This window comes from Eriocheir sinensis, chromosome 8 (genome assembly GCF_024679095.1).
Source record: "Eriocheir sinensis breed Jianghai 21 chromosome 8, ASM2467909v1, whole genome shotgun sequence".
NCBI lineage: Eukaryota > Metazoa > Arthropoda > Malacostraca > Decapoda > Varunidae > Eriocheir > Eriocheir sinensis.
This window is the reverse complement of record NC_066516.1, coordinates 11,340,025-11,354,414: the sequence shown is the minus strand read 5'-3', so window position 1 is coordinate 11,354,414 and position 14,390 is coordinate 11,340,025. Positions and strand designations below refer to the sequence as shown.

Below are 14,390 nucleotides of genomic sequence, written 5' to 3'. Positions count from 1 at the left end.
TATCCTATGCCTCGCAGTACCAGCCTATCGCGTCCTACCCCATCTTATTTCATTCCCATTCCATCCTATCCCATCCCACCCCATTCTCATTTCATCCTATCCTATTCCTCGTTATCCTATCCCATTTTCTTCACATCCAATCCCTCTCCATGCCCTTCCATCCTATCCGATTCCTCGCCATACCATCCTATCACATGCTATTCCATCCTATCCTTCTCCATGCTCTTCTATCCTATCCCATCTCCTTTCCATACCCTCCCATCCCATTCTCTTCCCATCCTCACCCTCTCCATGTAATGCTATTTCTTTATACCCCCTCCTCTCCCCTCCCATTACAACCCTTTCCATCCATGCCTTACTATTTCATCCTCTTCCCTTTTCATTTCACCCCAAACCATCTCTTCCCTTACCCTATCAGCCTTGTACTTTACTGTCACCCCCTTCCCCCAACACACACACACACACACACACACACACACACACACACACACACACACACACACACACACACTTGACCCTTTCCCCACATCCTAAAGTCCTCGCTCTCGTTCTCCTCCTCTCTCTTATCGTCCTCGTCCTCCCCTCCTTTGCCTAATCGCTTCCTGAGACGCCACCAGTACAAGCGCCGCCACCACCACTACCCTCTCCCGGAGCTTCCTCTATTTACAATGGTGATCGAGTTATCTTGTCTGCATGTATCGTTTTCAAGGTTACTGGGCTCTCTCTCGTCTGTGCGTGTCGTTTTTTTTTTTTTTTTCCTCTCTCTCTCTCTCTCTCTCTCTCTCTCTCTCTCTCTCTCTCTCTCTCTCTCTCTCTCTCTCTCTCTCTCTCTCTCTCTCTCTCTCTCTCTCTCTCTCTCTCTCTCTCTCTCTTCCTTCTTCTCTATCTTTTCCTTCTTTTCTCTTTTCCTTCTTCTCTATTCTTCTCTTTTTACTTTTTTACTTCTTCTCTTCTTTTCTCTTTTTCTTCTCTTATTCTCTTTTCTCTTATTCTTTTTTTCTTATTCTCTTCCTTCTCTTTTTTCCTTCTCTTCTTCCATTTCCTTCTCTTCCTTTTCCTTCTCCTCTTCCTTTTCATTATTTTCCTTCTTATTCTTCTCCCTCTTTTCCCTCTCCTGCTCTTTCTCCTTTTCTTTGTCCGTCTCATTCTTCTATTTCTCCTACATCTACTTCTTCTCCCTATCCAGTCCCCCTCCCAGCCTTCCTCTTCCTCTCCCTATACCTAACACCTTCCTGCTGTTCTCCTCCCTGCTGCTGCTGTCTGCTCGCCTCATCCCCTTACCCCCACCCTTTTGTACTCACGCTCAGGTGTTGCTGGGCCGCTCCGTTACTTACCTGGAAAGACGAAAGGGAAATTAGTACCAAGAAAGACTGGCGCCAAGGTGTTACTTAGTATTTCTGACTTTACGAGAATGAGTCGAGCTTGTAATGGTCTGTCTACAATTCTGTATATATTTATTTACTTATTTTACTGGTTTTTATATATATTGTGTGTGTGTTAAGGGTAAGGGAAAAATTAAGGACCAAGTCAGCTCGTAATGTTGATTCTTTATTTCTATCTACTCATTTACTTATTGGTTTTTCTATAATGTGTGTGTTGAACGTTTTTTCTTTTTTCTTACAGTAGAGGAAACAGTTCAAGGGCAAAAAAGAAAAAGGAAACAATAATGAAAAAAAAAAAAAAGCCCGGTACTCATTACTCCTACAAAAGTCCGAAAGACAGGTCAATTTCGGGTAGAGAAAAAATTAATGCCCAAACCATGCAAGTCATACATCACGGCAACCACTATAAATAAAATTCGCCTGCGCCACTAACGGGCTGGGGTTGACCAAGAGACTCCCCAAGAAAGCCTACTGGCGCTATTGGCAGCACCTAAAATTAAAAGGCATTAAAAATATATTCCACAAGACGCCCCTCCCAGCCTCAACGTGACAAAAGACGCCAAAACGATATTAACAACCGTGTATGTGTGTGTGTGTGTGTGTGTGTGTGTGTGTGTGTGTGTGTGTGTGTGGCAGAGGAGAGGGATGATGATGAGGATAAAGGTAGACAAGAAATATGGTGTTACGGGCCCCTCAGCTTCCCGGGGTGTGAGGTAATGGGTCCCGCCTCACCTGCCACCTGCCCACCTGCCACTAATGACTCCTTCCACCTAACCCATCCACATAAATATATCCTGGACGCCATGTGGTGGGTCCGACGCGTGTGTGTGTGTGTGTGTGTGTGGTGCTGACGATGATGGTGATGACGATGGTGTGTGGGGGGGAGGAGCAAAGAGGAAACAGACCAGGAGATAACAGAAAGGAGAAAAGACACTCACAATACTCTACTTTTCTAACCCCCTGAAAAAGATGCCCCCCCCCCCCTCAGACCTTAAAATTTAGGGTAAGTGGAAGAAACAAAGAAGAGCAAGTGTTGGGGAAAAGTAGGGAAATTCAGGGCAAGGGGAAGGAAAGAAGGAAAATTTATGATAGGTAGTAGAGGAGAAAGAAAAAAATAGTAAAGGGAAAAGTGTGTGTGTGTGTGTGTGTGTGTGTGTGTGTGTGTGTGTGTGTGTGTGTGTGTGTGTGTGTGTGTGTGTGTGTGTGTGTGTGTGTGTGTGTGTGTCAATCAGTTTGCCTTGGCCGATAATACGTCAGCACACTTCACAGTTTTTATTCACCCTTTCCCTTCACCCTGACTGACCGGCCCACCCTCACCTCACCCTTGCCCATGATGAAGTGCTGGGTGCTTTCACTGTGCATGTGTGTGTGTGTGTGTGTGTGTGTGTGTGTGTTTTAAGTTCCCGGCCGCGAATCACCTGCCCGCCGCACCTTCGTTTGACATCCCGGATGCCACGCCACGAGCAGGTCAGGGCTGCTGCAAGGAGGAGGAGGAGGAGGAGGACGAAAAGCAGAAAAAAAAACATGATAAAAAGGAAGACGAAAGCAAGACGATGACGCTGATGATAACGAAGAGGAAATTAAAGAATTACAAAAAAAATAGGAGTAGCAGGTAACCGGTAAAGAGGAACAACATAAAGAAAAACATGATGATAATGATGATGATGATGATGAGGAGGAGGAGGAGGAAGAACAAAGCAAGAGAAAAAACAAGACGGTGAGAACGAAGAAGGATAAAAGGAAATATAAAAAGTGGAAGAAGGTAAAGAAGAATCAGAAAGAAAAACAAGATAATGGTGAGGAACGAAGAGGAGGAGGAGGAGGAGGAGAGCGCCGGCGGGGTATGAACCTGAGCGGCCAGAGGCAAGACACATCCGGGATCGTCCGCCCCAGATACAGCCCGCCTGGACCCTTCACCCCTCCCCATCCCCTTCCTCTCCCCTTCCCTCAACGCCCCTTCCATATCGCGCTCCCTCCACCCTTACCCTCAACGCCCCTTCCATATCGCGCCCCCTCCCTCCCTTCCACTCCCAACACTCCTCTTGATGTTACGGATACGATCTCCACACCCGCCCTGCACGCCCCTTCCCATTGTGGCTTCTCTTTACTTAATTCAACGTCTACATTTGCGTTCTCATTGAAGAGCGAACGGTGCGTGAAGGCCTGATTAAAGTTTATTTGAGGTGAAGGGCTTAAATAAATGAGAATAAGGTTTTTGTAGTAGATGTGGAAGATAGGCCTCGCTCAGTGGACGTTAATTATATTCAGATCAAATAAAGATAAAGTTCAGAGAGTGGTGGAGGAGGATAACAAATTTTATAAGGATGTGATAAGTGCGTGTGATAAGTGTAAAAGTGATAGTTTGACAAGGTATCTGCACCAGGAACGGAAAAAAATAACACTGGCAAGAACCAAACTCACAAGAACCAGACTCACAAGAACCAGACTCACAAGAACCAGACTCACAAGAACCAAACTCACAACACAAAAAAACAAACTCAAAGAACCAAACTCACAAGAACCAGACTCACAAGAACCAAACTCACAACACAAAAAACAAACTCACAAGAACCAAACTCACAAGAACCAGACTCACAAGAACCAAACTCACAAGAACCAAACTCACAAGAACCAAACTCACAACACAAAAAACAAACTCACAAGAACCAAACTCACAACACAAAAAACAAACTCACAAGAACCAAACTCACAAGAACCAGACTCACAAGAACCAGACTCACAGGAACCAAACTCACAAGAACCAAACTCACAAGAACCAAACTCACAAGAACCAGACTCACAAGAACCAGACTCACAAGAACCAAACTCACAAGAACCAAACTCACAAGAACCAGACTCACAAGAACCAAACTCACAAGTACCAAACTCACAAGAACCAGACTCACAAGAACCAGACTCACAAGAACCAAACTCACAAGAACCAAACTCACAAGAATCAAACTCACAAGAACCAAACCAATCTCATTTTGTGGCCTTCGGAAATATTTACTGTGAGAGCCGAGAGGGTCTGGGAAAACGGACTTCAAGCTCCATGGTCCCTCGAACTGTATCCTCCCCCCTGCACATCTTCCTGGCCTTCCCACTCCTTTTTTTACGCCTCACCCCACTCACGTACTTGACCAAATTTACGACCCCCTACACTCGTTCCCCTACCCCCTTACACACGTCATCCTACCCTCCCCCTCTGCACCCTTACAACCCTCCCAGTCACGTTTCTCCTCCCCATTTCCAATTTTCTTTTATATGCCTATACCCCATACACACCTATATAGCCTTCCTTTACTACATATCCCTATCCCTCCCTCGGTCCATCCAATTCAACTAGTTTCTCTCAATCAACTTCTCTTACTCTTTAGCTATGTACCTTTATACTTCCCAAACAGATTCTTGCATTCACTTTTACTAGCTCTAGCTCTTCCATTCTTACATTTAACCCCACTCCACCCTCAAACGCCCGTCCCATTTAACTTTTCTCTCAATCTACCTCTCTGGCTTACTCTCGACCTCTACCCTTATATTCCCCATACAGATTCTTGCATTCACTTTTACTAGCTCTAGCTCTCCCATTCTTACATTTAACCCCACTCCACCCTCAAACGCCCGTCCCATTTAACTTTTCTCTTAATCTACCTCTCTGGCTTACTCTCTACCTCTTCCCTTATACTCCCCATACAGATTCTTGCATTCATTTTTACTACCTCTAGCTCTCCCATTCTTACACTTAGCCCACTCCCACACCCCGAAACACCCTTACTATTTAACTTTTTTTTCTCTTAATCTATCTCCACGGCCTATCCTTGTACTCCACATACAGATTATTGCCTTTACTTTAACAAACGCTAATCTCCTCAACTTTTACGCTTTACACCAACCCTTTGAGCCCTTTGCTATAACTCGTTTATCCTCTCAACCCTGTAACTTTTTTTTTATCTCCTTGCAACGCTTCCAAGCAAACTTTCTTCCATCCTATAAACTTCCTGTTCACTTTCTATTTCTACTTTCCCTTAGCCACCTTACGCTCGCTCTTAACACTCCTTTCATATTTTAACTTGCTCCAATTTCGTTTGCTTGACGCGGGTCTTTCGTCAGAACACTCCCTTATACATCTACTACCTTTCCTACATTCCTCCTCAACACTTCATCATCAATCTAGACAAAGTTACTCGCATTCGATCCTCTGTTGACGATCTCTTCATCCTTCACTGCTCTTCTTAACGCCTCACCTACAGCCTCATCTTCGTCTTACAATCATCCCATCTTACAATCTCTTTCATCTTTCACTGCTCTACTTAACGCCTCACCTACAGCCTCATCTTCGTCTTACAATCATCCCATCTTACAATCTCTTTCATCCCTCACTGCTCTTCTAAACATCTAAGCTGCCTCATCTATATCTTACTATCATCCAATCCTACTTTCGATCTCTCACTCTTCAATGCTCTTCTGAACGCCTGAGCTAACTCCTCTTTATATTACTATCATCCCATCTTACTATCAATCCCTTTCATCCTTCACTGCCTTTCTATACACCTAAGCTAAAGACTCATTTTAATTCTTATTCTCACACGAAGCTCCATAATTACAATCCTGGAGGTGTATTTCCATGCTTACACTCATTCGCAGTCTTTTAAGCTTTCCTCTAACCTTCACTCCCCTTCTACGCACACTTTTTTGCATCCCTTGTCTTAAGCCCTACTCTCTCACACACACCTCCACTATGATATGCAAACCGAGATGCTTGCTCCTTCCTTGCACCTGTTCAGCATTCCCACCACCACCACCACCACCACCGTGATCACATCCAGGCCAAGGTGTGCACAGGTAAAGAAAAAATGAAGGCGTGAGGTGTGTTTGTGTCCATCTCCTAATGTCAGCCACACACACACACACACACACAGAGACGGTTGTTCAGCTCTCTCTCTCTCTCTCTCTCTCTCTCTCTCTCTCTCTCTCTCTCTCTCTCTCTCTCTCTCTCTCTCTCTCTCTCTCCGTAAGTGTTCATTCTACCTGGTCCCAACTAACGTTATTTTTCCACCCGCCCCCTCCTACCCCCCCCCCCCCCCTCGCTCACCACAGCTCTCACCTCCACCAACTTCTGGAGCTCCACCACAACACCGCAAGTCACGCCATCCATCCACTCCACTGAGATTATATATTGTTCCACGCTACCATCATTGTCATCATCACCATCATCATCATCATCATGTAATAATTATAATACCGAAAAAAGTGTGGGGTGGGAGGAGTGTGTGTGTGTGTGTGTGTGTGTGTGTGTGTGTGTGTGTGTGTGTGTGTGTTCTTGTTCTTGTCTAATTGTTCTTGTGATATTGCATTGTTTATTTATTGGATTATGTCAAGCTTGTTATGTTCCGTTTTTAGTAATATTTTTTTCGTTGTTGTTGTTCATGTCACACGTCCTTAAATTTTAGTCTACTTTTTTTTAAGTAAACACGACTTTTATTAGGCAGAGAGCAAGATTGAGATAGATAGACAGACAGATATAGATAGATGGATACAGAGAGAGAGAGAGAGAGAGAGAGAGAGAGAGAGAGAGAGAGAGAGAGAGAGAGAGAGAGAGAGAGAGAGAGAGAGAGAAAGAATGAAAAAGAAGGAGAGAGAGAGTGAGTGAGTGAGGGAGTGAGTGAGGGAGGGAGTGTGCGTGTATTTATGTGTATGTATAAAGAGACAAAATAAAGAAGGTATTAGGAAGTGAGTGGATAAAGTGGAAGCGGAATGCAGGTCTATCATTATGGAGCCTTCAATGCAGTTTTCCTTGTCATACCTGCCCATACACTTTCCCTGCTCACCTTCCTCCCCCAACCACCACCCCTCCCCCTGCATCCGTCCCCCCCCCTCCACCCATACCCCCCCCATCCGTCCACGTCCACACACAAAACCTTGGCGCTTATAAAAGATTGGCGCCTGGAATCTCCGCACACAGTAGCCGTGGTGTGTGTGTGTGTGTGTGTGTGTGTGTGTGTGTGTGTGTGTGTGTGTCAATATTGCTATCTATCTATTTGTGTCAATAACGTGATTTATCTACTATTTATCTATCTGTGTCAATAATGCTATCTATCTATCTATCTATCTATCTGTCAATAGTGCTATTTATCTATCTATTTATCTGTGTGTGTGTGTGTGTGTGTGTGTGTGTGTGTGTGTGTGTGTGTGTGTGCGCGCCAAACATAGACCATCTTCACCAGACTTATTATTACGATAACCTTGAGTGCAGCAACATCGTAAAAAATACTTCCAAACAAGACAAAGGAAAAAGAAGAGAAAAAAAGCAAGTGAAGTGGGATACCATTATCAGTTTTTTTTCTTATTGGTTACTTTTTTTCACTCTTCTCTCCGTCTCCGTTTTAACTTCGCCTCACCCTCCTCTCTACCCCTTCCTCCCTCCTCGGCTTTTTACTTTCCTGGCGTGTTTTTCCCAGCATTTTTCACCTTTTCATGAGCGACCAGCGTTATGCCCGCCTGCCCCTGAGGAATGTCCGTGGCGCAGGGATTTCTCAGCCTATTAGCGCGCGTGAGAGGCTGTGACATCAGGCTTCCGGGACATGAGACAGCGGTAGAGACATAACAAGCGTCAGGACATGCAAGGCGGCAATTCCGCTTCATCAATCGTCTACACTTGATGAATCGGGTGAAGGATGTAGCCTATTCGTCCTGCGGATTGTTTACTATTGCGCTTCAGACTACACTATCAAGGTTTTAGGGACCACGAAACAGAAACGGAAGCACCAAGAAAACGAAACAAACAGAAACAAACGAAACAGAAACGGAAGCACCAAGAAAACGAAACAGAAACAGAAACAGAAACGGAAGCACCAAGACATACACTATACGCTCAATTTACGTCTTTACCCAACCAAATCAAGTGCTCAGTTCGTTTAGTATAACCGCACGTCAGTCTACAAATTTAAAGGGCTATTACACTGGGCAAATTTTCCGTGGATCTTCAGTCAAACCACGATTTCCGCTGGCGTAGTTCTCATTTGTTTCTTCTTATTGCTGCTGATGATGATGGTGAGTAATACCGTCGTCCTTCGGTGAAATCTACCGTAGCTTTGGAAGATCGTGGACGAGTCAGAAAACCACGGAAATAGGAGAACCACGCCAGCGGAAATCGTGGCTTGATTGAAGATCCATCGAAAATTTGCCCAGTGTAATAGCCCCTTAAGCCTCCAAGGATAAGAAACAGCGGAAATGAAGCGCCAAAACATGCACTATTATACGTTTGTTTCTGAGTTTAAGGGAATATGAGGTACAATGTGAAAAGGATAATGGACAGTACGAGCTTGACTTAATCTACTACACATGCAAATAGGTACGAAAAATTCAAATAGGTACCAAAAAATGCACATATAGGTACGAAAATAATGTAAATGAGTACCAAAAAACTGCAAACAAGTAACTAAACGATACATATGGGAACAGTGCCAAGCGATATCGTCACTATGGCTCTGATGCACTTCCACCCGCCCTGAAGTCTGACGTCCCATTCTTCCTCTCTGGGGTGATTCTACAGTGCCAGCAAAAACTCGCCCGACCTTCCCCGTCCTGGTTGACTGATGAAAGCGTAGCAACCCTCCTTATAGCCGCTCCAGTTCACCCATTGAAATCACTACTCTCTCGCGATTATCATTTAAAGTCTCTGTCCTTAGGCAATGTCCCTTTCCCAAATCTCTCTAAAAAAATGAAAAAATAAAACCAGAAATGTTCAATAAAGTCGCCCCAGTTCTGTTATCGAGCAATGTTACTTTTACTTGTCAAAATGAACTATTAAGTCCTTACCCCAAAGATGTTTTCAAGCAATACCTCCCTCACAGTATTCTACAAGCAGCAACACTTCCTATAGTTGACCCAGCTCTCAATCACTACAAACCCTTTCAAGTTATCTGAAGTAACGAAACACCTAAAGTCACTTCCGTTCTCTCTGCTGAAGCAATGTCCCTCTTCTAGTTTTTTAAAAAGTAGCAACATTCTGAAGTCACCCTAAAACTCCGTCGTTAAGCATTGTCCCCTTCCCAGTTGTTGATAAAAGTAGCAACATTATATAATCAACCCAAAACTCCGTCCTCTTCAATTTCCTCTTCCCAGTTGTTGATAAAAGTAGCAACATTAATATACTCAACCCAAAACTCCGACCTCAAGCAATGTCCTCTTTCCAGTTGCTTAAAGAGTAGCAACAGTCTACTGAATCACCCTAAAGGACCGTCCTCAACCAGTTTATCATTTCCAGTTGCTTATACTCATAGTCTCCACAAAGCTCCGTCCTCAACCAATTTCTTCTTCCCTGTTTATAAGTATCATTATTCCATACAGTCCCCACAAAGCTCCGTCCTCAACCAATTTCTCCTTCCCTGTTTATAAGTATCATTATTCCATACAGTCCCCACAAAGCTCCGTCCTCAACCAATTTCTCCTTCCCTGTTTATAAGTAACACCACTTCCTATAGTCACCTAACTCTGCCCTTTAACATATATATCCTTGTGGCCAGGTAAACATCGGCAGCCCAGGAGGTGGAGTGTGTGTAAGTGAGCATGGCCGGCCCTCCCACCCTTCGACCTCTTCACGCCCACTAATTACCACACTCCATGACCTTTCCGCCACCCTACAGCACCTACCCACACCACACCTCCTTACATTCTTTCCTGCCAGAGTTTAATCCTATCTCTGTACCATCTAATTCGCTTCTCCTACACATATATATTCTTAAACCTTTTTCCAGTCACCTTCCTTTCCAGAATTGAAACTTCCCCCCTTCCCATATAGTTGGCGCGGGCTTTTCCATCCTTATGTTTCTTCTACATACATAACTTCTTACGCAAACCCTCTTGTGACAAACCTTCCAGTTACATTCATCGTTCCAAACCTAAGCCTGTCCGTTTTTCATGTAATTCACGCTGACCCTTTCATTCTTACGCTTCTCCTACATGCATAGCTTCTTAAACCCATTCTTTCCATCCCTTCTAGTAATATTCTTCTTTTCTTTCTACTTCTATTCCATGTAATTCTCAAGGTTCTTTTTATTTATCTCCTCCTACAAATTCTGGCGTTCTTTCACACCCTCTTTCCCACTCCTTAACCAAACTAGACAAACCTTTTCACTCTTTCATTCTTCACTCCTCGCTACACTTTTCCGTACACCGTCTCTGCATCACACTCCGTCATCTCATTACAAGCTCACTCTTTACTCATCTTCAACACTCTCCTACACGCCCTATATACATCACTCTCCACATCTCATTAAGCCCATGTTATTGCTGTGTGGAGAGATAGATAGACAGATTTGTTGGTAGATAGATAGATAGGTTAATTAATTAATTAGAAAGGTAGACGGATAGATTACTTTGTTGATATATAAGTAGATAGATAATTAAATAAATATATATGGGGTGTTGGTTGGGGATAGGTTTCAACTTCTGCTCCACTCTTCACTCCCTTTCTATATACACTCCGCTGCAAACCGCATCTACATCATTCTCTTCCGCTCTCCAGTCTTCACCCCTCTACAACCCCTCTAAACACCGTCCCTGCATCCCACTTCCCACCTCACGCCCTCACCAACACACGCATGTTTATCCCGTGCGTGCTGCTCCGCCATGCCTCGTCGCCCTGGGTGCCTGGTTCCTGTATCGCCAGCAAGAAGTGCCATCATCACCACCATCATCATCATCATCATCATCTCTTCCTGTGATCATGCGTCGCGGCGCCACTTCGATTCTCCTCTAAACACCCTTCACCGGGAGATGTGTCGTGCCGCCTCTCCTTCCTCTCCCCTCTCCTCCCCAAGTTCACAAAGATCAGTTAAAAGCAGTATATGAAGGGAAAAAATATCCAACAACATCGCAGCGTCATGTATTGTTGAATCGTATGTATTCTTCCGATATGTAAAAACAAAATAAATAAATAAAATGTAGCGGTTATTCCTTTAAGTTAACAAAGATCAGTTAATAGGAAAGAAATAATGAATCACACGCATCATCGCACGTAATGTCAAACCGTATGTCTTCTTCCGATGAGTAGAAAAAACTGTCTTTTTCTCCACAAATTCACAATGATCACAGAGTTACGAGACAAGCACAGGCCCCCCACACCTCACTCAACAACCCCCTACCCCCTCACGTAATGTCAAGTATGCTTTAATAATCTCAAAATAATGAAGGTATTTACGTCATCATCATTCAATTCCACGGTATTTTCCTAATTTCCCATATGTAGAAAAAACACAGTGACGTTTTTCTCCACAAATTCACAACGATCAAAGTAACGACGCAGCGCAGAACTCCCCGACATCCTCCTCCTCCCCCTCCTCCTCCACGCCACAACATCGCATCGTCACGTAATGTCAAATCGTACGTCATCTTCTTCCGATATGCACAAAAAATAGTGTCGCAGGTTTTTCCCCACAAATTCACAACGATCAAAGTAACGACGCATCACAGAACTCCCCGACATCCTCCTCCTCCTCTTCGTCCTCCTCCACGCCACAACATCGTCACGTAATGTCAAATCGTACGTCATCTCTTCTTCCGATATGCACAAAAACTAAAGTGTCACAGGTTTTTTCCCCATAAATTCACAACGATCAGAGAGTTACGCCGCATCGCACAGCCGCCAAACAGCCTCCTCCCTCTCTTCCCCTCCACAATACAGCATCGTCACGTAATGTCAAATCGTACGTCATCTTCTCCTTCCGATATGCACAAAAAATGAAGTGTCGCAGGTTTTTCTCCTTTAATTCACAACGATCAGAGTTACGCCGCATCGCACAGCCGCCAAACAGCCTCCTCCCTCTCTTCCCCTCCACAATACAGCATCGTCACGTAATCTCAATCCTACGCCCTCTTCCTCTGGGGTAAACAATGTGGTTCAAATATACACACGGCCTCTAAGCTGCCTCTCATTCCGCCCGCCCGCCCACACCACTCTCGCGCATTATTTACCCACCCGTCCGCCTTCCATTTCCCCCAACCGCCCATCCGCCTTCTATCCCGCCCGCCCGCCCACCTAACCGCCGGCCACCGCTGCCCATTACGTCATTATCGCTAAAGAAGGACATGAGGCCCGACCCTTTACTCCAGCTCGGACGGTATTTGCCTTTCGACCCGACATCCTGCTCCTCCTCCTTCTCCTGCTCTTTATGTATTTGTTCTACTACTACTACTACTACTACTACTATTACTTCTACTACTACTACTACTACTACTACTACTATAATGTTGCTGATACTGCTACAACTATTTTTAATACTTCAGCCTCCTCCTCTTCTTTTTGTTGTTGTTGTTTTTGTTGTTGCTGTTGTTGTTGTTCTTGCTGTTGTTGTTGTTGCTATTGTTGTTGTTCTTGCTCTTGCTGTTGTTGTTGTTGATGTTCTTCTTCTTCCTCTTTTTCTTCCTCCTCTTCCTCCTCCTCTCCCGGTAACAGGTAGGAAGGAAGGGAGAGGAAGAGGACACCTAACAACCACGAACATGACGCCCCCCCCCCCCCCCACCTGACACGCTCGGCGGTAAATCGGCTCGGCAACACCTGGCCGCTAGGTACACACGGAACAACGATAATTTCCACCGTGAAATCGCCGACCTTCAGAGTGCAACACCTGAGGCCGTGTGTGTGTGTGTGTGTGTGTGTGTGTGTGTGTGTGTGTGTGTGTGTGTGTGTGTGTGTGTGTGTGTGTGTGTGTGTGTGTGTGTTTATTTGTATGAATTTCAATGCCACCTACTTTTTACACTTATAATACTAATTCATAAACTTTCATACATATTTTTGGCTCACTATCTGGATTCGTAAAGCATTCCATTCACTTTTTTTTTTTTTAATTTGGAAGGAAGATTTTTCATTGTCTTTCTCATCTTTTTTTTCTTTGACAGTTTCTTCCACTCTCCTTTCGGTATTAGCTTTCTCTCATATTCGAATATTCATACATTTTTCTTATACACAAGTACAGCAAAATCATGTCTTCTATATTCCTTTTTCCTTCTCTAAAATTGATATCCCATAAAATTCGAGTTGACTACATAAATTTCTCAGAACAGGATCCGTGTGTGCGTGAGTGAGTGTGTGTGTGTGTGTGTGTGTGTGTGTGTGTGTGTGTGTGTGTGTGTGTGTGTGTGTGTGTTTTGTCGAGCGTGTGTAAGTCATCTGTATGTATGTGTGCAAAGCTTTATGGCCAGAGTAAAATCCCTTTAACGACAAAACGGCGAGGGAGACCATGGTTGTGTTGGTGGTAAGTAGAAAGGAGAGGGGGGAAGGGGAGGGGGGAAGGACATCACAAAGAAGAGGATGTTAGGCGGGTGGGTGGGGGGGTGGGGTGGGGGGTGGGGTGGGGGTCCAGGAAAGCAGGGAGACAGCAGGTGAAGCAGTAAAGTGTCCGCGTGAGGATGTGGAGGATGAGGAAAAAATATATGGTGTTGATGGATGAGTGACGGAACTTTTTATCTCCTCTCCTCTTTCTCTTCTCTTTTCCTCTTCTTTCCGTTCCTTTTCTCTTCTCTTCTCTTCTCCTCTCTCCTTGTCTTCTTTTGTCTTTTTTGGTCCGTTTTGTTTTGTGCCCCGGTTGGTTTGACTTTGTCCTGTTTTGTTGTGGTTTTTCTTTTCTGTTATTTTGCTGTTCTGTTTTGTAATCTCTTCTCTTCTCTTCTCTTCTCTTCTCTTCTCTTCTCTTCTCTTCTCTTCTCTCCTCTCTTTTTTCTTCTTGTTTTTAGTTTTGTTTTGTTTTCTCGTTTTGTTCTTTTGTTCAATTTTGTTTATCTGTTTTGTTTTATTGCTATTTATACTGTACTATTATGTTGTTTCTCTCTCTCTCTCTCTCTCTCTCTCTCTCTCTCTCTCTCTCTCTCTCTCTCTCTCTCTCTCTTACAACAGAACCACATACTAGAACCACTTCAACACATGTAAGTCAAGCCAGTTCTTTTTTGCACTCTTTCCCCCATCACCAGAAGCTCAAGTCCACTGAATCAAGCGAACAGAGAACAAAAACA

General features: G+C 44.3%; 1 protein-coding gene across 1 annotated transcript in view; it reads right to left on the bottom strand.

Moving 5' to 3' along the window:
• The window catches only part of LOC126995510 (N-alpha-acetyltransferase 15, NatA auxiliary subunit-like), an 89,626-nt gene that overhangs the window by 19,211 nt on the left and 56,025 nt on the right, over positions 1-14,390 (bottom strand). The gene's annotated exons all lie outside the window — the stretch shown is intronic.